Below are 26,969 nucleotides of genomic sequence, written 5' to 3' on the forward strand. Positions count from 1 at the left end.
AAAGGTGGCTAGGGTTTCTGCCTCCCGTCGGCGGCGGCGGCGATCTTCCACGTCTTTTGTGGCCTTAGGACCATGGGTGCATGGTGGACCCCGACCCATGCCGGCGGGAGGGCTTCGTTTTCACGTGTTTCTTCAAGTTTTGTTTGGGTTCGTGTCTTGCTCAAGAAGACGAGACGGCGGCGGCTTGTTGAAGATGGAATAAAGTTCTTCCCGTCTAGCCACCGTCCCAATGGTGTGGCTAGCATTGTCGGAGGGTGTGTGGAGGTGTGTCTCCGGCGGATCTCACGAGATTTGGTCGGTGGTTGTCTTTGGTGGATCCGCTCGGATCCGATCCTTGTTCATGTGTCTTTAGGTTGGATCCTTCTGATCTAAACTTCTCTTCATCAGCTTACGGTTGTTGTTCTGAAGCGTTGGTCCTATTGGACCTTAGCACGACGATTTTCTGACTGTCTACTACATCAAGTTGTGCTTGGCTCCGACGAGGGAGGGGCGATGACAGCGGCGCGCCTTCGGCTCACTTCAGTGCTTGTAGTCGTCGTTAGGTGGTTAATCTGGATGCATTTTTTTTTTATTTTTGGTGTTCGTTGTACTGCCGTGATTGAAGATAAATAGATCGACAGCTCCCCGCAAAAAAATGTCTCCCTGAAAAACAAAATCTTGTGTTAAGTCAAAAAAATATGTTTGACCAATTTTATAAAAAGAGTATAGAAATATTTATGATATTAAATTAGTATAGTACTCCTCCGTCCTAAAATAAATGTCTCAAGCTTAGTACAATTTTATACTAAAACTAGTATAAAGTTAAGACATTTATTTTGGGAATGAGGGAGTATAAAACAACATCCCAATATGCATCTAGTGATACGGTTGGTAGGCCCAGAATGTCAACCAATACACTCCTGTTCGTGAGCCTTGCCAGACTAATCATTCAGAAATTATTTTACAAAATGGAAGCCAGCGTGAGTATGCTGGCAGCCAAGTGGACGAGTTTTACTTCTGCAGACCAATCACCGCTATCTAATCTTGCAATACCTCAGCATTCTTAATTTGCAGTCACCAGTGGACATTCTTTTTGGGCAAGGTGTATAATAGAGACAACTTTTTGCACACTAGGTCAATAGCAGACCGGGCGATCTTTATTTCTTAATTTGCTCAAAAGAAGTCCTTTTACTATGCCTCCCGTGAATACGGGCCGTCCATCAGACCGGATTGGACAGTCCAGATTAAAGACAATACACTGACATCACGTGTATTATATGTACGTCCGACGGGCATTTCTGGAAGAATTGCCCGGTCTGATAGGCAGTCCATATTTCTTAATATGTTCAATTATTATAGCATGCTTTCATGTTATGTACTAGCACATATGCCCTGCGTTGCAACGAAAGAGATAATTGATCCTAGTTGTGCCCAGCCATGGCGGAGAGGCGCACACTGAGGTCTAGCAGAAATTCATATCAGTAGTACGTTAAAAAGTATGGTACACCCACAATACTTTTGGTACGATTTCTGTAAGATGATTCTGATTTCAATAAAAAGATTATATTAAATGTGTTATAGGCCACCGCTGCATACGAAAGATTAATAAAAGAATTGTCTAAGCCCGAGCGAAACAACCCTACTTCGTTGCATACAACTCGACTCTATTATTTCTGATGCACATAACGACCGCACACTGCGCAACAACACATATATGTGTGCCTCTCCCACACCCCTTGGTATTAGTTCCTTTTTAGTATTGCATTGCATGCATGCCACACCCTTGGTATTAATACCAGTTCCTTTGTGATATTTTCATATTCTTTTGAACATTTCGTTCTTTTTTTATCCCTACCGATCACAACCTTTATTCTTTCCCTTCTTTAGTACTCCTATATGCCCATTGAAATCGATCATTCATAATCCCTCCTATCCATATAGGCCCTCATAACATATTTCATATATGTAAAGATGATATAAAAGTTATACTGCGTGTTAGCATTTTTAAAAATACACCATAGCAATTAATTAAGTTAATTAAGTTTATACCTTGAACAGAATTTTAAGGTGGTTAATAGGAGCAAATAATAGCACGGTTGCAACTACTTATTTTCTGATCAAATAACATATATACAAATTATTTTAATCCAAATTATGGTTGCAAGTACTCATGTTTAACATATTCTGTGTATAATAATAAAAGTCAAGGACCTAACGGGCTGAAAACAAAGCGAATTGAGCCTACTGCACCTGAACGCAAATTACTAACCGGCGCCCAGGCGCTCGAGATAACGGCCGCCGCAGTTGGGCCAAAGCCCAATAGAGAAATGGCACTTAATGTTGGACCATGGGTTACTTAAAGAAAAAAAATTAGGGGCTTTCTTGTAAAACATATGACGACGAACGGGCAGAAACGCTCCATATATATTACCCCCTCTGCTTCTAAATATAAGACTTTTTATAGAAATCAACATAGCACTCCTTCCGGTCCTTTTTATTTAGCATATAAGTTCTGTCCGAAGTCAAACTATCTCTACTCTGACCAAATTTATAGGAAAAAGTACCAACATTCACAATGCCAAATCAATATTGTTAGATTCATTATGAAATATAGTTTCATAGTATGCATATTTGGTATTGTAGATGTTGATATTTTTAATATAAATTGGTCAAATTTTGTAAAGTTTGACTTGATATGCAGAGTAAAAAGGACCGGAGGGAGTACTAACAATGGCGCCGCATTAGCAGTGCGATCAGGAACGGTAGTAGCAGTACTGCTACCACTGAACTGCTTCCTTGTTTTTTGGAGGACAACACGATTTCATTGGTGGATCACAAGCATTTTCTCAAGGGGAATCCGATGAGTAGCACACAATTTTTTTCAAAGGACTAAATTTGAAGCACAGTTTTATTTGTAGATCCTTAGCAATATTTCACTATTCATACAATTTGTAAGGCATGATAACACCATGTTATGCAGCACAAATATTAGTAAGCTTTTTCCATAACAAGAATTATCAGCATTTGCCATTAGCTAACACTCGCGGCTATTATACGATGCTCACTATGTTGAATTTAGTTACCATATCAAGGAAACTCAAAACATGATACACGAGCAGCACTCGAGGTCAACGAAACACATCGATCCTTCAGGATCTTGAGCTCGGGAAGTAAATCGTTAAGAGCGGGCATGCATCCATGTTGAAACTATTCAAAAGCGAGACCTTCTGCTTCTCGGTCCACAGATATCCATCCTTCCGCATTCTGCACACACAAGCCCCACAACCCGGCCTCTTATACAGGTACACTCCCTTGAGATCAACCGCCGATTCCATGACACCATTGACATAATTCACAAACTTGTCTTGCAACTGAAACCCAAAGATCCTGAGCACGTCTAGATTGTGGTGCTTGGAAATCCGATGAGGAAGATGATTCCCACTCCGTGCCCGCGTCCTTCTTCTCCTTGCTAAGCTGAAGCTTCTTCCTATCCTTGTCACCCCTTACCAAGTCACATCTATTCCACATGCTTACACATAGCTCCTCGAGGCTAGGTGCGCCTCGCAAGAGGAACAATGTCCAGGTCAGATCGCATTCTTCTGAAATGTCGGCCAATTTCACAAACTTTAGTTTGTCGAACACTTGTGATAATTCTATTGGACCTTCAGGTTTGACCCAAATCTGTAAAAGGCCAAGAGAATGAAAAATATATTATCCAGGTTAAAGACTAGAACCTGACAATGATTACATGACCTGGGAAAAGGTAAAGAGAATGAAAAATATATTAAGCCCTCACAATTAGTGACATAGCCATGGAAAAATTACGTGCATTATCAACAAGGCTGTAACCTTCACTAACACTTTCGCTTTCAAAGTTTAAATGCAGGTTGCTTATGGTGGCCGTGCCGAGAAATTCGCTCAACCTTAGCATCTTGTGATATGAAGCGGCCGTATTACTCATAGTTACGGTGTGGAGCAGCGGGACGTGACGGAATGCCATGGGATCATCATGATGAGACTTCCAAGAGGAAAAATTCAGGGTCCTGAGCTCCGGGAGCCACTTCAGATCAACCCTCTCGAAACCACTCTTGATGATCTCAAGCTCACTGAGCTGCTGGTGCTCCACTTGGAGCGACGACTTGATCCCGGCGTCGCAGTTGTACAAGCGGAGGGACTGCAGCCGCTCGCATATACCTAAAATCTTTGGAAAATCGGATTCGGATTCGGATTCGGGTAGCCTCAAATTCTCTAGCTTGAGTCGTGTGAGGCCGCTGAATAATGTGTGTGGGCATGCGTCGACGAACGACCTCATCTGCCCGGGCAAATAGCTCCCATACGACGTCGTTGGTGTGAATTGTCTCTCATGCGACGTAGTTGGTTGAAATGGCTCTCATGCGACATCTGCGTTGGAAAAAATAGCTCCCATGCGACACTGCTGCCTAATCCAAAGACACATGTTTAAAACTCGAATCAGGTGAGCGGGACCCACAGCATGAGACCCACTAACTTATCCAACTCAGCATTGGTCAGGTGAGCGGGACCCACAGCATGGGACCCACTAACTTATCCAGGTCAGCATTGGTACAAGAGGACACCTAACCGTGCCCCGAGCCATGCAGCACCCGAGCCCCTCCTCCCCCCTCCGCGACCGTTGTTGTTCTTCTTCTCCGGCGACGACGCGCAACAACGCCGTTCCAGGGCGCGACCTAGCAATGTCGAGATCCGCTTCAGCCTCCCGCCGCTCATGGTCGCGCTATGGCGCAGTGCCCATGACAAGGTGCCCTGCATGCCCACGTATCACACCCCTGAAGCGGCTAGTCACAACGACCGACAAGAATGGCAACCTTGGGCGGGAATTCGTGAAATGCGAGAGCAAACCAGAGCAGGGAAAGGTGAGATTTTACTTCTCAATATGCCAATTTTGGTTTTTGTCTCCCAATTTCATATTTGCCCTTTTTTCATCGGATTTGGGATTTAGGGTTCATCTTTCCAATTTCAAAAATTGAAGCAATGCACCCATTTTGAGTGGCTAGATGAGTACATAGAGCAGATTCAACTGGAGGGTGCATCAGGGGAGCTCGATTTACCGTTGGAGGCGGAGAAGTTGGGCAAGTTTGGATCGGGCGCGTCTGGATCTGGGGCCCCTGGATCTGGCGATTCCATTGGGGGGGCCCATTCCATTGGTGCTACTGTGGGGGATGCAGGAGTGACGGCAGCGCTGAAGAAGCTGAACAAGCAGATGAAGAAACTCATCGAATTGCAGAAGCAGGGCAATTTGATGGGGCTGATGGCCGAACTTTTTTATGTTTGTGTAATTGCTCTCACATTTGTTTATTCGATGATAATTAGTCGTAAGTGAATAGATTGGGCATCATTTGTAATCGTAATGATATTTACATTTGAATAAAAGTGTTGTGCTGTACAAATTTGGCATGTCTTCTCCACTCTATTTCGTTTTTTAGTTCTTCAGTTCGTCATCAGTTTCAGTTTCAGTGGTAGAGGGAGAAAAGGAAAAAAAAGGTCCGTCCACAGTTGCCCGAAAAGGCCAGGCCCATATAGAAGTTAGGCAGGGCCGAATAGAACATATCCAGGCCCATTGATAAAAGAAGTGTAGCTAGTGCAAAAAAAAGTGCACACGGTCATTGACATCGATATATCTTTTCGGCTTTAGGTTATTTCACAAATTTTAAGTTTCCCGCCTTCACCTTTTTTTAGATAACTCATCTGATAATTATTTGAGCTATTTTTATGCATAAGCTATCGTGTCCGATGGTAGGGTCCCGTGTTGTTTCGGCTAAAACAAAAGGTTGGTTCTAGTTAGCAGTCTAACTTGCAGTCTTTGTGAACAAAAAAAGTTGCAATTGTTTGGTTCTAGTTTATTTCAACCAAGCACCATTTTTATTTTGATTTTGATTTGTGCTATGGTGTTTTCAAAGTTTTTACTCGTGTGTTTCAACCGAAAAAGGTTGTGCCCCTCTCAAAAAAGAAAGACATCTAGTGTGCCCCTAGTAGCATCTCCTTACAACATAGAGGGGCATCCCCTTACAACATATAGTGCATAAAACATAAAAGGAAGATAATTAACTAGACATGTGCTAACAACAACTTATATGATTGCATCATGTTTTAGTGCATTTTTTAGTTCACATGGCCACATAAATAAAATGCAATGGAGAAACTTTGAAAACACCATAGCACAAATCAAAAAAAATTAATAGATAGCACGATAGCCCGAAAAAACATTAATAGATAGCACGATAGAGGGGCATCGGGTACCCTAGTAGCATAGATAGATAGAACATATAGAGGGGCATCCCCTTACAACATATAGTTCATAAAACATGAAAGGAAAATAATTAAAACTAGATAGATAGAAGACACGGGCACACATGCCCGAACCAACACAAACACAAGCTAGATAGATAGAAAGACTCACACTCGAACAACTCCTTGGCCCCTCCTCCTTAGCCGGCGCCCCTCACTCGTCGTTCTCCGGCATCTGGTAGGGGAGGGTGTGCATGCCGTTGGGGTGAGGGAAGATGTGGTGGAAGTTGGTGAAGATGTTGTAGGTCGTGAACGCGATAAACTCGCATCCACACCAGAACACCTCGTCGAGGAGGTGGTGAGCGTCATAGGGGTTGGTGAAGGTGACGTAGAGGCCGCTGACGAGGCCATTGGTGTTGCCATCGTACTTCTCGTGGAGGTGGAACATGGGCGGAGTGCCTGGAGGGATGTGGCGGTAGCCGGCTTGGAGGAAGAAGCGAGCCAACTCTCTAGGGCCCCTCCACCTTGAGATGGCCCACACCCTCAGGCTATTCTCGACGATGACTCCGGCCGGGTACTCCCTCTCCGGCACGGTGCGAGGGCGACGGTAGGTAGGGCCGTTGAACTGCATGGTGGCTCGAGTGGTGGATTTGGCTCGAAAAGAAAAAGCGGAGGAGGCTTGAGAGATGAGTGTGAGAGGGATGAGGAAATGGTGCCCTTTTATAGCTGCGTTGCAGCCGTGGTCAATGTGTACACGGTGCCTTCTCGATCGTTTTCTCTTCTCCGTTCGTACTGGCATAAGTAATTGCGGGCATTAATTCAAAAACGGCGGGCAGAGCATCCAAAGAGGCACGAGCGGCACAGGCGAGATGCATCATTTCGTGCACTTGCATCGGCAGTGACGCCGCGTGGGAAACAAGCCCGTTCATCCGCGCGTGACGCTGAAAAAGGAGCTGCACCACCGCCCGCACCACCGACGCGTCCGTCCCATGTCTCAGGTTCAAACATGCATTTGTTAAAATAGCTTGGATGCGACGTACCTATACGCTGCGCTCCTGCCGTGCTTTACTGCGTCGATGCGTGCATGCAAGCCCGCATGCAAATGGCTCGGCTGTGTCACAGCGTTCACGAGCACATAATAGCTAGGCTGCGACGTTGCATGGCATGCATGGGACAGGGATGGCCCACATGTCATTGACCCTCTTGCATGCAGCCCATCCCCCCTCTCGACGGCAGTGCGCACGCACGCCAGGATCTGCCGGGCCCGATCCGCTCGGCCCAACCATGTCCCACTTCTTTAGTTTGCACTTCTGCAGATTGAGTAGATGGCAGACATTGTTCAACTACTTCAGTTTGCACTTCTGCAGATTGAGTAGATGGCACACATACTTCAGTTTGCAACTCAACACTTGGCAGCACAACCTCCAAACATGGCAACACAGCTGTCAAAGCAGATTCGCATGGCAGCACAACAATTGCTTCATCTGCAACAGTTTCAGATTGCCCTAGCGCCTGCAAAACAGATTCAGTATGCATCACATCGTCCAAAACAGAAACACTTAGCTCATGTTCAGCAGTAACAGTTTCAGTTTGCTCCATATCTTTGTCACCAAACATTATCTGCTTAGTGCTCTTCCTTCTAAAGCCATTGAGTCTTGCTTTTTTTTCACTGGCCAACATTGTTCAACAACAAGAGGTGGGGTTTTTTCTGCATGCTTCCTCCTAAAAAATAAAGCATTTGACTTGGTTAGATACTAGAACAAGTAGCAAAATCAAAAACTTGCAACAACAGTAACATAAACATACTTTGGCCTCTGAGGAGTGTAGATGCATTTGGATGAACCAATTCTGTGCCCAAGTACCTCACACAACTTGCACCTATTTTTGTTACCTTTTTGAGCCCTTTTGGGATTATCATTCTTTTCCTTTTCCTTTTTCCCCTTCTTACTACAACCACCTTTCTCAAACCAAGCTTTGAATCTGCTCTGTTTTGGCCTCCCAGCCTTTCTTCTAGTGACATGGGGTCACAAGGTAAATTCTATTTCCACCTCAGGCCACTGAGATTGGTCAGTCAGTGCAGGAATTGGACTTGCATATTGAAAGTGCAACTATCCCTAGGTGGTTTTGGTAATTCATAACAACATATAGCTCATTGAGCTAATGCTATTCCAAGACTATTATTTCAGGAAAGCTCAATGAATGGCATGGCATGGATGATGAAAGTGGATCCCTCAAAATACTAAGGACAAAGGATTGGCTCAAGCTCAAAGGCCCAAGACTCTTCATTTTATATTTTAGTGATCCAAGATCACATCGAGTCTATAGGAAAAGCCAATACTATCAAGGAGGGATGAGGTGTTGCTTAATGAGCCTCTTGCTTCATGTGCTTTGTGATATGCTCCAAAACCCTCAGCTACTTTCCCACATCCACAAATGACCTAAACCCAAAGCCAAAATTGGTCACACCGATTCTTCCTATCCGGCGCCACCGATTCCAAAAGTCATAGCCACTGCCACAAACCCTAAGCAAATCGGTCCTACAGATAGGGATCTCGGTCTCACCGAGATGGGATTGTAATCTCTCTGTTTCCCTTCGTAATGTTTCAGTCTAACCGAAGTGAGCGATCGGTCCCACCGAGATTGCAATGTAAACTCTCTGTTTCCCTTTTGTAACATTTCGGTCTCACCGAAAAGAGCAAATCGGTCCGACCGAGTTTACCTGACCAACTCTCTGGAAAGCTTATTACCAAAATCGGTCTTACCGAGTTTGTGTAATTGGTCTTACCGAGATTACGTTATGCCCTAACCCTAACCAAATCGGTCTCACCGAGTTGCATGTCGGTCCCACCGAAAATCACTAATGGTCACTAGGTTTACTAAATCGGTCCGACCGAGTCTGTTGAATTGGTCCCACCGAGTTTGGTAAATTGTGTGTAACGGTTAGATTTTGTGTGGAGGCTATATATACCCCTCCACCTCCTCTTCATTCGGAGAGAGAGCCATCAGACTAAACCTACACTTCCAACTTACCATTTCTGAGAGAGAACCACCTACTCATGTGTTGAGGCCAAGATATTCCATTCCTACCATATGAATCTTGATCTCTAGACTTCCCCAAGTTGCTTTCCACTCAAATCCTCTTTCCACGAGATCCAAATCCTATGAGAGAGAGTTGAGTGTTGGGGAGACTATCATTTGAAGCACAAGAGCAAGGAGTTCATCATCAACGCACCATTTGTTACTTCTTGGAGAGTGGTGTCTCCTAGATTGGCTAGGTGTCACTTGGGAGCCTCCGACAAGATTGTGGAGTTGAACCAAGGAGTTTGTAAGGGCAAGGAGATCGCCTACTTCGTGAAGATCTACCGCTAGTGAGGCAAGTCCTTCGTGGGCGACGGCCATGGTGGGATAGACAAGGTTTCTTCTTCGTGGACCCTTCGTGGGTGGAGCCCTCCGTGGGCTCGCGCAACCGTTACCCTTCGTGGGTTGAAGTCTCCATCAACATGGATGTATGATTGCACCACCTATTGGAACCACGCCAAAAACATCCGTGTCTCCAATTGCGTTTGAATCCTCCAAACCCTTCCCTTTACTTTCTTGCAAGTTGCATGCTTTAATTTCCGCTGCCTATATACGCTTTTGCATGCTTGCTTGAACTGTGTGATGATTACTTGACTTGTCCTAAAATAGCTAAAATCTGTCAAACTCTAAAATTGGGAAAATGTTAAGTTTTTAATTGGTCAAGTAGTCTAATCACCCCCTCTAGACATACTTCAAGGTCCTACAAGTGGTATCAGAGCTTTGGTCTCCATTTGCTTTGATTTCCATAGCTTTTGGTGGTCATAGCCTTCGTTTCACAACCTAGGAGAGTATGGCGTCTAGCGAGGGAAATTATCACCGTAGAGGTCCTTACTTTGATGGTACTAATTTTGCTAGTTGGAAGCATAAGATGAAAATGCATATTCTCGGACATAACCCCGCCGTTTGGGCACTTATTTGTATTGGCTTGCAAGGTGAATTCTTTGATGGGAGAGAACCGAGCCATGAAGCGAATGCGGAAGAATTGAAGATGCTGCAATACAACGCTTAAGCTTGTGATATCATCTTCAACGGATTGTGCCCCGAAGAATTCAACAAAATTAGCCGTCTTGAGAATGCAAAGGAAATTTGGGATACTTTGATTGATATGCACGAAGGTACCAAATCCGTCAAGGAATCCAAGTTGGATGTGCTCCAAAGTCAGCTTGACAAGTTCAAAATGAAGGATGGTGAAGGTGTCGCTGAAATGTACTCTAGGCTTGCACTTATCACAAATGAGATTGCCGGCTTAGGGAGTGAAGAGATGACCGACAAATTCATCATCAAGAAGATCCTAAGAGCATTGGATGGAAAGTATGATACCGTGTGCACATTGATCCAAATGATGCCAAATTACAAAAATCTCAAGCCAACGGAAGTCATTGGAAGAATTGTTGCTCATGAGATGTCACTCAAGGATAAGGAGGAACTTCACAACAAGTCAAGTGGTGCTTACAAAGCCTCAAGTGAAGCCCCCACATCATCAAGTGAGAAACAAACCTTCAATGAAGAATTGAGCTTAATGGTGAAGAACTTCAACAAATTCTACAAGAGAAGAAGCAAAAGAGAAGAATCGCCACCAAGAGAGAGGAGGAGTAGAGATGATCGTTATGAACGAAGAACCTCACGGAGAAGCAAGGATTCGGAAAGGAAGGACAAGTCATTAAGGAGCTACACAAAACGAAGACATCAAGCTCATGTTGGTGAATGGATTTCCGGCTCCGACTCCGACAAACACTCCAAGAGAAGCTATCACTCCGACTCCGAATATACTCCAGATGAAGGTGTTGCCGGTCTAGCACTTGTGTCAACCAACTTGAAAGATCGTGGATGTCGCCTAGAGGGGGGGTGAATAGCGTTTTTTTAAAATAATTACGGTTTAGGCTTGAACAAATGCGGAATAAACCTAGCGGTTAATTTGTCAAGCACAAAACCTAAAACAACTAGGCTCACCTATGTGCACCAACAACTTATGCTAAGCAATATAAGCAACTATGTGATAGCAAGATATATGACAAAGAACAATATGGCTATCACAAAGTAAAGGGCATAAGTAAAGGGCTCGGGTAAGAGATAACCGAGGCACGCGGAGACGATGATGTATACCGAAGTTCACACCCTTGCGGATGCTAATCTCCGTTTGGAGCGGTGTGGAGGCACAATGCTCCCCAAGAAGCCACTAGGGCCACCGTAATCTCCTCACACCCTCGCACAATGCAAGATGCCATGATTCCACTAAGGGACCCTTGAGGGCGGTCACCGAAACCGTACAAATGGCAACCCTTGGGGGCGGTCACCGAACCCGTACACTTTGGCAACCCTTGGGGGCGGTCACCGGTACCCGTCAAATTGCTCGGGGCGATCTCCACAACCTAATTGGAGACCACGACGCTTGCCTGGAGCTTTACACCACAATGATTGAGCTCCGAACACCACCAACCGTCTAGGGAACCCAAGCACCCAAGAGGAACAAGCTCAAGGGTACCAAGCACCCAAGAGTAATAAGCTTCTCAACTTGTAACATCCACGTATCACCGTGGAGAACTCAAACCGATGCACAAATGCAATGGCAAGGGCACACGGAGTGCCCAAGTCCTTCTCTCCCAAATCCCACCAAAGCAACTAATGCTAGGGAGGAAAATGAGAGGAAGAACAATAAGGAGAACACCAAGAACTCCAAGATCTAGATCCAAGGGGTTCCCCTCACATAGAGGAGAAAGTGATTGGTGGAAGTGTGGATCTAGATCTCCTCTCTCTTTTCCCTCAAAAACTAGCAATAATCCATGGAGGGATTGAGAGTTAGCAAGCTCAAAAAGGTCAACAATGGGGGGCAAAAACGAGCTCAAGAGTTGGGGAACCATTGGGGAAGAAGACCCCCTTAAATAGGTCCCCACGAATTTGCCCGTTATGTGCAGAAACCTGTAGGACCGGTACAACCGGTTCACGAACCGGTACAACCGGCCAAAGCAGAGGAAAAACCAACCTGGGAAAAGCTCTAAGCGGTACAACAGCCTGGGGAGCCGGTAGTACCGGTTAAACCGGTTAAACCGGTCAACAACCGCCCAAGAACCGCTCCAAAACAGAAACTAGTCCGGTGGTAGAGCGGTACATGGCCGGTACAACCTCCGGACCAACTCTGGAGAGGTACAACCGCTCCAAACACCGGTTGTACCGGTCAACCGGTACAACCTCTCTACGGGGCGGTACAACCTCTCTATGTAAAACAGGCAATATCAAAACAGCCACAACTTTCGCATACGAGCTCCGAATTCGATGAAACCAAGTTTGTTGGAAAGCTAGCAACAAGGTCTAACACAATCTGGATAGAAATATCAATAAGAAGCAAATGAGAAAAGGCCCATAAGAAAATGGTGAGAACCCTTCCTTGGATAAGACCGATAAAACCTCCAACACTGAAAACATCATAGAAGACGCATGCGAACTCCGTTTTCGATGAACTCGAGCTTGTCATAAAAATGACCATAAGCTCCAAATCTCACAAGGAGAAGAACCAAACAAGAACCAAAAAGATGATGCAAGGATGCAATGGTTTGAGCTCTCTACGAACGATATGATCAAGCAACTCATCGAGAGCCCCCCCTTGATAGTACGGCAATCAATCCTATAACCCGGTCTCCCACAACTACCGTGAGACCGGTAAAATAGAAAACCTATCAAGGGCAAACCTTTGCCTTGCACATGGTCCACTTGAGCTAGATGATGACGATCTTGACTCCCTCAAGTTGGACCACCTTTCTTGATTGCATTGGCTCGAAGAAGACTAGTTGATTGCTCCCCCATACTCCACTATGGGTGAGCCACTCTTCTGCACATCTTCACAAGTCCATTGTCGCCACAATGGACAGCAAGCTTCAAGCATATGATCTCTTCGTGATGATTCTACTTGAGCTTGCACACCGCAACCTAACCCCACAAAGAACTCGCACGAAGACCATGGGTTAGTACACAAAGCGTAATTGACCATGCTTACCATATCATGGGATCGCTTGATCCCTCTCGGTACATTTTCTATGCTTTGTGTGTTGATCAACTTGATTCATTCTTTGACTTAGTCTTGATCAACCTTGAATCTTTCCAACTCTCTTCATTTGGATGATGTCTTGAAGGTAAACATGAATGATCACACAATCTTCTTCTTCAAGACATGCTTGCAATAAGCTCAACACTCATAAGACCAATCTTTGGATAATTCCTTAATAGCAACTTGGTCATCACAAACTCTCCTTGAAACCAACAAATGGACTCCAAGAAAAGCCTATGGACAAACCCTTCAAATATAACTCAAGGCAACCGTTAGTCCATAGAGATTGTCATCAATTGCCAAAACCAAAAATGGGGGCACCGCATGTTCTTTCAATCTCCCCCATTTTGGTAATTGATGACAATCACTTTCAAGAGAGTTTATATAAGGAATTATGCATCACCATGCAATGCAATAATAGTGCAACGAAAGAGATGCAAAAGCTAAGGAACAAAACCAAAGCAAGAGGAGATAGCTCTCTAAACTTCTCCACAAAACTCTCTGAAACTTCTCCCCCATTGGTATTGATTGCCAAAATGGGCGAAAAGTTTGGAAGGCCAATATAAATTGTGGTCCTCCATAAATTGTGTATTTCTCAACAAGAGAGTGGAATGCAATACACATATCCAACTGACAATACTTGGAGGAAGACAAACTATATTGAGGCACAAAGATTGCAAAAAAAATGATATGCCACAAAGACATAACAAAGAGAGAAACAAGCAATCAAAAGATACCAATTGAAGCAAGCAATCAACGGATATCAATTGAACCAACTAGACCAATGATCCTACATGCCACAAGAATAAATACATTATGATAAGCGCAAAGGAGTGTTCTAAACAAACTAGAGAAGCTCCCCATTTGCAAGTGAGCATATAGGAAACAAAGCCTAGCGCTTGCAACAAGCACATGGTTGAGCAACATGTAAAAGAGGCAACTTAAGAATAGGCTCAACCAAAATGATGTGTGTGAGTCATGGCGAAGCACTTGAGAAGACTAAGATTAGGATGAGCATTAAGCATCAACATAGTCTTGAAAGAATGAGGCACATGGTGCAAGGCCTATCATTCCCACACACAACTGGTAAATGGGTTCACAAGCTTACTAATAAGCAAAAGAGAACCTATGCTTGTGACAACCCGTGGTGAAGATAGACGAGGGGAGGCTCATCAAGACGAGGGATACCAATTAAGATGGCAAAAACCTCGTAAAGATAAGCAAGAGGAAAATAATCTTCACCACACAAGAGTGCAACAAGATGCAACGATAAAGGACACGCACTCAAGGAAAAAGCTTTCACGGAGCCACCAAAGAAATAACAAAAGAGAGACAAGGTGGACGTGAAAGAAAGGATATCATCTAGAGATGTAATTTCTCTCAAGTGTATAATGTTCTAGGTAGACGAAATCATGATGATATATATCTACAAAGAAGGATGTACACTCAAAATAGTTACAACATGAAGGAAAGAGATATCCACAAGGAAGTCATAAATATACCAATAAGATATTTGCTTGAAAGCATAGCACTTGGCTAGATATGGTCTTATTGTATATAAATGAAGTCCAAACACACATCCATCAAGGGCATCACAACTAGCAACAAGAGATCATCGTTGGGATGCTTTGAGAAAGGAAACAAGTATCACAAGATATGAAATGAAAATCATGCCAAGATGCAACCTACACAAGGTTGAATGCAAGAGGAGAAAGCATGAATAGATACTTGTTACCGAGATATCATTGGAAGGATGTAGTAGATACCAATTGAAGGTAGATAGTAGTTCATTGATCATCCTAGCTTGACTCCAATATGCACATGGTGACAACACCTTCCTTGTGAGTGAGCCGAGCATCCAATGCATCTCCAAATGTTCCTAGAAGAACAACACAAACTAAACGGTACCCAAACTCATCGGGACCAAATAGTTAGAAACACCAATACATAGGACAAACTCCACATAAATATGTGCATATAGATATGAAAATGAATTTCATGCACATCTCATCCAAATTGAGACTAGGTGGAGTTTCCCTTATATATGAGTCAAAGAAAGAAAGCATGCCAAATGAAATACATGAAGTAAACATGCATGCTCAAGACTTTCAAAACCCGAAACCTAAATAGAAAGAAATGCCAAGTGAAAAGGATACCAAATGGAGAAATCATCACTTGGAAGATATCATTAAAGATACATCAAGGAATGAGATATCCATTGATACACACTAAACTAAAGATGTCAAACTCCCAAAGAGAGGATGGTTCCAAACAAACCAAGCTCTCAACAAAGTTTCATGAGGGCACAAAGTACCAAAAAGAAATGGCTTGCCTTCCACCAAAACACACTTGATAAGGATCACAGGAAGAGTGTTCTAAAGAAAATAGGATAGCTCCCCCACGAGTTGTGCATTATATGGGATTTGCATTTGAATACAAAATGCACAAGGTGGGATCACTACTTTCACTATATCTAGAAAACACTAGACAAGAACAAGAAATAAACAAGATCCACAAGTGGTAGGGAAGACACCGGGAGTTGACACAAACCTTGGCAAGAGAAAAAGAAAAACAAAAGCCAAAGTAAAGATGATCAACAAATTCTACCACACATAAGTGACTACCAATTGTCAAAAGACAAGAAGTATTTGGAAATAATTCCCGGTGGTAGATAGCAAGGATGTCCAACATCATCTTCACAACAAACACAAGCAAATTGCAACTTGTAGAGCTAACATGCCACCTAGGAACAAGATAATCTACAATATCAATTCTAGGTGATAATATCTCAAATGTACACATTTTCTAGGCTTGTAATATGCACTTAGCATATTATTCCCCCATAATGTGATACCAATAAGAACTTAACAAGAGGCAATAAGAGGAACAAACAAGAGATAATTAATGGACTATCTAGATTTTGAATTTCTCATGAGAGATATACCACCTAGCGACTAGATAATCTTGTAATATCAATACTAGATGGTATTCCTCATGTACACACATTTATAGGATTGTGAGGTGCACAAAGCACATCACTCCCCCGAAACGGGATGTTCCATTAATCTCTCACACGAGCCAACTAGGATACAAACAAGAAGCATAAAGGCTCAACGCACGACACACACGTACATGGTGTGCAAACCAACACCCACATACTTGATTGCTCAAGATAAGCAAGTTGGAATCACAACATATACCAACACATGCAAGGAACAAAACCAAAAACATGCAAGGGAGCAAGTAACTTTCAATGTAAGCAATTTTAAGTACAAGTTACCGCAAGGAGGCACATTGGATATAAGATATAAACTTGATGATTCAATTGACTTGGCTTGAGACAATAAGAGTGATGAAGTCCCCTTAATTCTTCATAAAGTAGCCAAGTCTCCAATTCCCTCCAACAACACCTATTGATCAAGTTTGAGCTAGTTGGTCCCCAACCAAGTTGGGTCCTAAGAGGTTAGTCACAATAGGCTTGGCTACCCAAATGGTTCTTTGCTTCAAACCACTTTGAGTACCAACAAACTTGGCAACCACATTGCCAACCTTATCCTTCCCAAGAGAATAGACATCATCAATAATAATTGGGTTGGATAAGTTACCACTAGTGCATGAAGAAGCGAGGTGACCTTTCTCACGGCATAGGTAGCAACGTCTACTCTTCACTTTCTTCTCACTTGATTTCTCAACTTGAGAAGCATTAACTTGAGTCTTCTTGGGAAGAGGCCTTTCTTTAACTTGAGGTTGAGCATGTGATTGAACTTGTGCCCTCTTCCCTTGTTGCTTGACACTAATGACCTTCTTCTTCAATGGGCAAGATCTAACATGATGCCCTTCTACTTTGAACTTGAAGCAAACAATCTTGGCCGAATTCTTGACTTGTTCTTGGCCCTTCTTTTTGTTCATCTTGGACTTCTTCTTCTTATTGGAGTTGAATCCAAGTCCACCTTTGTCATTGGGGGATTTTTGCACACTCAAGATATTATTGAGTGTGGATTTCCCTTCATGACACTTTTCCAAGTCTTTCTTCAAAGAAGTGACTTGGGCCTTGAGCTCTTTGATTTCCTCTACACGGTTAGTCTCAACACAAGTACTAGAGGAAGTATAAGCTTCATCATTAGAGCAACAAGGCAAGGAAAGCAATTCATCACAAGATGTACCAACATTGTGAGTAGATGAATTACAAGGACTAGCACATGGCAATATACTATTTTGACTAGAAGTAGTGCTAGTAACCACATGAGGCTCACTAGATGTTACCTTAGCAATCATGGCCTCATGAGCTATCTTTAGCACACTATGGGATACTAGAAGATCATCATGAGAGCTTGAGAGCTTTTTATGACTTTCTTCCAATTTCCCATAATTGCTAGATAGCACCTCAAGTTGAGCCCGTAGCTCAACATTCTCCTTCAAAATGGATGCTTCACAAGTAATAGAATTAGTAGCACAAGCATCATCATTAACAACAAGAGGAGAAGGCAACTTGGCAAGCTCTTTTAAATAAGAAGCTTCAAGTTGGGCATGAGACTCGGTGAGTTTGATGAGCTCACCCTTGATGACCCTTGAGCCATTTTCCAGGTGCTCAAAATCCTCACGGAGTCTAGCATGAGAAACTTCAAGCTTAGCAGTTTTAGTTTTGAAATCGTTGGCCACCTCAAGATCTCTATCATGAGATTCCCTCACTCTAGATAATTCTAGAGCAAAAGTCTCCTCAAGAGATTCGGAGGTGGTTTGTTCATGTCCAAGAGCTTGAGATAGCTCCGCGATCTCATTTGCGTAATCACGCCCATGAGCTTCCATTTTCTCAATGGTGGCCTCATGCTCCTCTAGATGAGAATCCAACTCCTCAATGTATTTCTTGCCATCAATGGCAATGGACATTATTTCCATGAAGTTGGAACGAGCAATTTTATTTTTATGAAGAGCTTTAAAAATCATTTCCCCCTTAGTTTTTAAGGAGGCAACATTATCATTCTCTTCATCATTATCCTCATCATCATTAGTATCAACATCATCATCAAGAGACATATTGGGGTACAAAGTAGGAGATACCTTTGACGCCTTAGCCATAAGGCAAAAAGCAATAGATGACGGTGTAGGATCCCTTGAGGCACCATTAAACACCACATCTTGTTCCATGGAGTGTTGGGTTTCCTCTACATTGTTAGCACAACAATTCAAGGAAATAGATGCATTTTTATCATGGCAACAAGACATAGCAAGCATATCATCATGATATTTGGTCAAGCAATTTCTACATGATATGCAAGGACTATCAACACAAGCATGTGAAACATTTGGAGTGCTCGAAGTGTTAAAGCCCAAAGAGGGAGCATTGCAATAATATAGTGATGAAGGATCATCCACAATAAGCATACTATCATCATTGCAATGACCAACACTACTCACCATATCATTACCTTGTGGCAAACCACATGTAGGTGAAGTAGAAGAAGTTGAGAAGACTATATGACCAGGGGTGGAGGGAGAACAACCATCCCCACAAATCTTGGACACACCATATTTATCTTGAAGCTTTGTCCATAACTCATGAGCATCCCGGAACGGCATGAGTTGAAAAATAACTACATTGCTCAAAGCATCAAAAAGCACATTAGAAGCTTGAGCATTGAGATAAGAGTTTTTCTCATCCTCTAAAGATAATCTTTGGGGATCCTTTGGAGGAGAAAAACCCATATCTACAATTCGCTCTAAATTTGGGTCCATGACCCTAAAGAGACTAAGCATGCGAATTACCCAAACATCAAAATTTGTGCCATCGAAACTAAGAGTGTGAGAGAATCCTCATTCCCTAGTCGACATCTTTACTCTCTAGGCGGTTAAGCCTAACAAAGAGAGACGAGGCTCTGATACCAATTGAAAGATCGTGGATGTCACCTAGAGGGGGGGTGAATAGGCGTTTTTTTAAAATAATTACGGTTTAGGCTTGAACAAATGCGGAATAAACCTAGCGGTTAATTTGTCAAGCACAAAACCTAAAACAACTAGGCTCACCTATGTGCACCAACAACTTATGCTAAGCAATATAAACAACTATGTGATAGCAAGATATATGACAAAGAACAATATGGCTATCACAAAGTAAAGGGCATAAGTAAAGGGCTCGGGTAAGAGATAACCGAGGCACGCGGAGACGACGATGTATCCCGAAGTTCACACCCTTGCGGATGCTAATCTCTGTTTGGAGCGGTGTGGAGGCACAATGCTCCCCAAGAAGCCACTAGGGCCACCGTAATCTCCTCACGCCCTCGCACAATGCAAGATGCCGTGATTCCACTAAGGGACCCTTGAGGGCGGTCACCGAACCCGTACAAATGGCAACCCTTGGGGGCGGTCACCGAACCCGTACACTTTGGCAACCCTAGGGGGCGGTCACCGGTACCCGTCAAATTGCTCGGGGCGATCTCCACAACCTAATTGGAGACCCCGATGCTTGCCCGGAGCTTTACACCACAATGATTGAGCTCCGAACACCACCAACCGTCTAGGGCACCCAAGCATCCAAGAGGAACAAGCTCAAGGGTACCAAGCACCCAAGAGTAATAAGCTTCTCAACTTGTAACTTCCACGTATCACCGTGGAGAACTCAAACCGATGCACAAATGCAATGGCAAGGGCACACGGAGTGCCCAAGTCCTTCTCTCCCAAATCCCACCAAAGCAACTAATGCTAGGGAGGAAAATGAGAGGAAGAACAAGAAGGAGAACACCAAGAACTCCAAGATCTAGATCCAAGGGGTTCCCCTCACATAGAGGAGAAAATGATTGGTGGAAGTGTGGATCTAGATCTCCTCTCTCTTTTCCCTCAAAAACTAGCAATAATCCATGGAGGGATTGAGAGTTAGCAAGCTCAAAAAGGTCAACAATGGGGGGCAAAAACGAGCTCAAGAGTTGGGGAACCATTGGGGAAGAAGACCCCCTTAAATAGGTCCCCACGAATCTGCCCATTATGTGCAGAAACCTGTAGGACCGGTACAACCGGTTCACAAACCGGTACAACCGGCCAAAGCAGAGGAAAAACCAACCTGGGAAAAGCTCTAAGCGGTACAACAGCCTGGGGAGCCGGCAGTACCGGTTAAACCGGTTAAACCGGTCAACAACCGCCCAAGAACCGCTCCAAAACAGAAACTAGTCCGGTGGTAGAGCGGTACATGGCCGGTACAACCTCCGGACCAATTCTAGAGCGGTACAACCGCTCCAAACACCGGTTGTACCGGTCAACCGGTACAACCTCTCTACGGGGCGGTACAACCTCTCTATGTAAAACAGGCAATATCAAAACAGCCACAACTTTCGCATACGAGCTCCGAATTCGATGAAACCAAGTTTGTTGGAAAGCTAGCAACAAGGGCTAACACAATATTGATAGAAATATCAATAAGAAGCAAATGATAAAAGGCCCATAAGAAAATGGTGAGAACCCTTCCTTGGATAAGACCGGTAAAACCTCCAACACCGAAAACATCATAGAAGACGCATGCGAACTCCGTTTTCGATGAACTCGAGCTTGTCATAAAAATGACCATAAGCTCCAAATCTCACAAGGAGAAGAAACAAACAATAACCAAAAATATGATGCAAGGAAGCAACTCCTCGAGAGCCCCCCTTGATAGTACGGCAATCAATCCTATAACCCGGTCTCCCACAACTACTGTGAGACCGGTAAAATAGAAAACCTATCAAGGGCAAACCTTTGCCTTGCACATGGTCCACTTGAGCTAGATGATGACGATCTTGACTCCCTCAAGTTGGACCACCTTTCTTGATTGCATTGGCTCGAAGAAGACTAGTTGATTGCTCCCCCATACTCCACTATGGGTGAGCCACTCTTCTGCACATCTTCACAAGTCCATTGTCGCCACAATGGACAGCAAGCTTCAAGCATATGATCTCTTCGTGATGATTCTACTTGAGCTTGCACACCGCAACCTAACCCCACAAAGAACTCGCACGAAGACCATGGGTTAGTACACAAAGCGTAATTGACCATGCTTACCATACCATGGGATCGCTTGATCCCTCTCGGTACATCTTCTATGCTTTGTGTGTTGATCAACTTGATTTATTCTTTGACTTAGTCTTGATCAACCTTGAATCTTTCCAACTCTCTTCATTTGGATGATGTCTTGAAGGTAAACATGAATGATCACACAATCTTCTTCTTCAAGACATGCTTGCAATAAGCTCAACACTCATAAGACCAATCTTTGGATAATTCCTTAATAGCAACTTGGTCATCACAAACTCTCCTTGAAACCAACAAATGGACTCCAAGAAAAGCCTATGGACAAACCCTTCAAATATAACTCAAGGCAACCATTAGTCCATAGAGATTGTCATCAATTGCCAAAACCAAACATGGGGGCACCGCATGTTCTTTCACAACTCCTATGACATATTTGATTCACCAAATGAAGGAATTGGAAGATGCTTCATGGCCAAAGGTCCAAAGGTAACACATCGTGAGTATGTTGATTTCAATAGTGATGAAGATGACTTGCTTGTGGATGATGATTTACTTGTTGACAACTCTAGTGATGAACACTATGATGAAACGTCAATTAATCATGCTAATCAAATGAATGACAATGATAAGGAGAAAATTGAGATTCTAACTAAAGAACTAAACACTGTAAAGTTGGCTCATGAAACTATCTTCGAAAATCATCGAGAACTTTTAAGGGCTCATGAGAAGTTACGCTTTGAAAAGCTCAATCTTGAGCAAGAGCATGAGTTCTTAAAGGCAATCAATGATGATCTCCGTAAGAAAAGTTCTTCTTACATTGCCAAGCGTTTACTCTTATCTACTTACATGCCTCAAGTCAAGTCTGGTAACAAGTACAAGAAAGATACTTCCTCTAGTAGTAACAATAATAATGTTAAATCCAATATTGTTGCTTCTAGTAGTTCTCTTGATTCCACTAATGATTCTCTTAGCCAAGTTACACTTGAGCAAGAAAATAGCTTATTGAAGGGAATTATAGAGAAAGGTGTTTACAAGAGCCTTGACGGGAGTAAGCAATTCGAGGAAATTGTACGCAAGCAAGAAAGACACCGGAAGAATCAAGGTGTTGGTTTTGAATGAAAGTTCAATGCCAATGGAGTTGAGTGGGAAGAAGATCAATACCCCAAGACGAAGTTTGTTCCTCAACAAGAGAAGTATGATCCTACTTCCTTCAAGGGAACACAAGCTCAAGATGATCTTCCTCCACAAGACCACAAGGACAAAGGCAAGGATAAGCTTCAAGAAGAGATTGATGCATTTGAATAAGCACCTAAGGTCTCGGTCAAGTGGATTCCCAAGACTACGTCAAGTTCTACTTCATCAAGTACAACTACAACTCCAAGGATTCCCATCAAGATGATGTGGATCCCGAAGAAGAAGAACTAGAGAGTTCTTGAGAGTGACTCCGCCAACATTCTTCACTCATATCTTTATGGCAAGGACAAGTGCAATCAACTTCCACATCTTGCACTAGTTCAAGGAGTCACAAACCCTCATGTTGGTAAGGCAAGGGACAAGGTAACATAATGTTTTCATGGACATCATCATGTGTGTGCATCACTCTATGTCTATGGATATTCTTGTTTGTTCCTTGTGGGACTAACCTATGTAGGTAAGTTGAAAGTGCAATCACTCCAAAGGATTGCTCCAAATGATCTACTTCAACATTGAGCATCCACATCTTCAACACCTACATGAAGTCATCATCGACAAAACCCAAGGTTAGTTCATCCCTCTAAAGGGGGGATCTCACATCTAGGGGGAGCTTAACTCAAAAATTGAGTCAAAGCAACTCTAATGGTGTGAACACATCAATGCATTATGTAAAAGTGGTAACCCCACTTGAGCTTAAACAATGAGTATGACCTATGACCAAATGTTCTCATTTGACTCCTAAGTCAATATACTCATATATAGATGACCTAGTCATCGCCAATTGTTTGATAGATGCTAGAATTGGTTGTGCATGCTTTGCCACATATTTCATTTGCTATCTTATTGTGTGAGCATGTTGGTGCATATTTTACTCATTCAAGGACATCCACTTGTTGTTTTGATTATTTGGTTCATTCTTCTTTTGGCCAAGTGGATGGACAAGAATGCCTAAGAACCCTCTCTAGCTATCTATGCTTTTCTCATCTCAAACTCTATTCATGCTACATCACAAAATTTGATCAAGTCAGATTCGAACCACTCTGTGTGAGGAGCACTCAGAGTCCCCGATTCGTCATAGACTTAAACTTCCAAAACCTCTTTGTGATTCTCGGTCTGACGATTCCTCCATTTCGGTCCTACCGAGATCATTAAGTTGATCTGAGTTTTCAATCTCGGTGCAACCGATTTGAACTTTTCGGTCACACCGAGTTGCTGTAACTGAACACAGTTATGCATCTCGGTGCCACCGAGTTGTTCCACTCGGTCACACCGACAGGGTCGGGCTATATATAGACACGGGCAAAATTTTGGAAATTCCTCCGAACCCCTTCGCCCGCGCAATAGCTCGCTCTGCCATCGAAGGTCTCCGGATCGTCTCCTCGTCGCCAGCCGCCTCCTGTCGCTGGTCTCCACCGCCGTCAATGGAATTCAACCCCACCGTTGCCGCCGTAGCGAGTTCATCGCCGCACTAGGGTATGGACTCGATCTTTGTGCTATCCACGTCTGATTCCTAGCACATTGAACTCTTATTGATTCTTGCTACGATTGAAACAATCCTATCCAGCCAAAGTAGTCCGTAGAGTAGATTAGATTCAAATTTTTAGGGTTAGGTTTCCGCCGAAACCATCTCGGACCCACCGAGTTGAAAAACTCGGTCTCACCGATTTGGCATATGCCATTGCACTAGTGACTTTCGGTCTGACCGAGAATTACTAATCGGTGCGACCGATTTTAGGATTCTGTGAAACCCTAGCAGTCTTGGTGCCACCGAACTGTGACTCGGTCTAACCGAGTTCATCAGTTTAGGTTCCAAAAACTGCTTCAGTATCACCGAGTTTGAAAATCGGTTGATCCAAAAATGCTTTCTGTGGAAAACTGAAACTGAATTTTTGAATCATTCTTTTGAAAAAATCTCTGCATTTTGTGATGCTCATCCACTCTATCTCATCTATAACTCTTCACAGGTTCAGCAGTCAGCTTTTGCAGCATGTCAGACCAGAGTGACAGTCAGAACAAGTCAGCAGAGCAGATTCACTTGAGTGAGGGCACTAGTCCCTCCAGCACTTCACATGAAGGAAGCAGAAGCACTCCTAGCAACCTGCCTAAGGCTGATACCAGGCAAAGGAGAAAGAGAACCTCAGACTCAGAAGATGAGGACTACAAAGCTAAGGAAGATGATGCTACTTCCAAGAAAGTGGTGCTCAAGAAGGAATATGGCTCAACAAAGGATATAAAGCCAAGCATGAAGATTAAAAGGCCAGCAGGAAGACAACCAATGTCCAAGGCCAGAGCATCAACTCATCTGCCTGAAAATCCTGATCCCAAAGAGCCTGCTGCTGATGGCAAGAAGAGGAAGGAAAGGGTCAAGAAGACCATGGCCAGAGTTGTTGGGCAACCTTCCATGATGGAAGAGGAAGAGCTTACTGCACCAGCACCAAAGGCACCAAAGCTTATGGGTGATGCTATTAAATCTGGGGCTGCAACATCTAAGCCCAAGGAAGCACCCAAAGCTGCCCCCAAGGCCAAGTCTGCACCAAAGAGGAATACCAGGAGTATTCCAGCTGCTGAGAAGAACAAGGCCCTAGTGCCTGAGGTTGCTGAGGAGGAAGATGAAGAAGGACAGGTTCTAAGGAAGCTTAAGCCAAAGATACTAGATCACAATGATGTCCATCCTGTGGCTGAGGACATGAACATCAGAAAAGACTCATGATTGAGACTATGGAGGATGGCAGATCCATATGCCACAAGGAGAAGAACTGCTGTTGATTACAGGTTCCATACAAAGGAACATCACGACTTCTATGAGACAATCTTATTGGACAAGAAGCCCATAGTTTGTGATATGAGGTGGGTCGACTGGACCTACATGAAGGAGAATGAAGAGCACTATCCTGGAGTGCAAGACAACTTTGTTGCTTGTGGACTTGCAGATTTTGTTGGGCAAAAGCTCACAAACTGGAATGATGAACTTATCATGCAATTCTACTCCACAGCACATTTTTACCCAGATGGAAGAATTGTTTGGATGTCTGAAGGTACAAGGTACCAATCCACTGTTGAAGAATGGGCAAAACTGATAAATGCCCCAAAGGAAAATGATGATGATCTGGATGTATATGCCAAGAAGAAGATGTGACACAATACCATGGCACACATGTACAAGGAGATCCCAGACAAAGCCTTAGAGACTTTCTCTTTTGGATCAGTCCATTTTCTGTTGTCAGGGCTGCCTACTATCAATTGGATTCTGAGGCACACTCTGTTGCCCAAGTTTGGTGACCACAACATGATCAGAGGGCATGCCATCAATATGTTGCATTTATTTGATGTGCCACAGAAATACAAAGTCATGAGCCTTATAGTTGAAACCATTAAGAGGACTGCAGCAGATCATAAGAGGAGTTGTGGATATGCCCCTTAGATTCAGGAATTTATCAACTCAAAGATGGGAACTGGCAAATATCTATTGGATAGGGAACATTTTCCACTCTATCCAGACTTTGAATACAATGAGGTTGTCATGAATGAGGATGATCCATCATCAGTTCAAGCTCAAGAGAAGAAGGAGAAGGCAAGGAAGGAGAAGGCTGCCAAGATGCCAACTCAAGAGGAGGCATCTGAGTATTTCTTGAAAAACAAGCAGGAGCAGCTTGGTTACTTGATAGCATCATCTCTGAGGATTGAGAAGGGGTTGGCCACCTTAACTCAGAATCAGGAGAGCTAGGAAAGAATCATGGAACAAAAATTCTATGATCTAGATGTCAAAGTAACTGAGATTCAGTCAGTTGTGGAGTAACTGCAGGATGACATGCAGGAGAGGAAGGGCAAGACAACCACAAATGTCTTTGCCAGAGTGCCTAGAGCTCAGAGGTCAGCTGCTGTGCCAGTGCCAGATACTAGAGAAACATCTTCAGCACCAGCTACTGCCCCTTCAGCTCCAGTGCAACCAGCTTTAGCATCAACTCCAACACCCTCTACATCAACTGAAGCCTTCATCCTTGGAGTTATCTGGACACCACCAACTGAAGATCAAGCCCGAGAGTCGATCTAGCACTATGCATTTTCTATGAACTTTTTGGTAACTTGTTACCAAAGGGGGAGAAAAATGTATAGATCATAGGCTTCGAGAGAGAGAGTGTTGCTTTTGTTCTCTCATGCTTTGTTGGTTTAAACTTGTTTGCTTTTTGTTTGGTTGAGATACTATGCTTGTGAGACATTGATGATCATGTGTTTGATCATAAGCTACACTTATGCATGTTTGATGATATTATCCTATCTATCTTATGTGATCATTCACTTTGCTTGGTGATGAGTGCATGCATTCAATACTTATCATTTTGAGCGCTCCACCAAGATGTATGTGACATGGAAGAGTAACCCATGAGCCTAATTCCTTGTGCATTTGCAGTCCAAAGCAAATTTT

At 43.5% G+C, this 26,969-nt stretch overlaps 1 pseudogene; it reads right to left on the reverse strand.

Moving 5' to 3' along the window:
* Window positions 1-3,128: 3,128 nt before the first annotated feature.
* The window catches only part of LOC119321414, a 29,297-nt pseudogene continuing 5,456 nt past the window's right edge, over window positions 3,129-26,969 (reverse strand).

This window comes from Triticum dicoccoides, chromosome 6B (assembly GCF_002162155.2).
Source record: "Triticum dicoccoides isolate Atlit2015 ecotype Zavitan chromosome 6B, WEW_v2.0, whole genome shotgun sequence".
Taxonomy (NCBI): Eukaryota; Viridiplantae; Streptophyta; class Magnoliopsida; order Poales; family Poaceae; genus Triticum; species Triticum dicoccoides.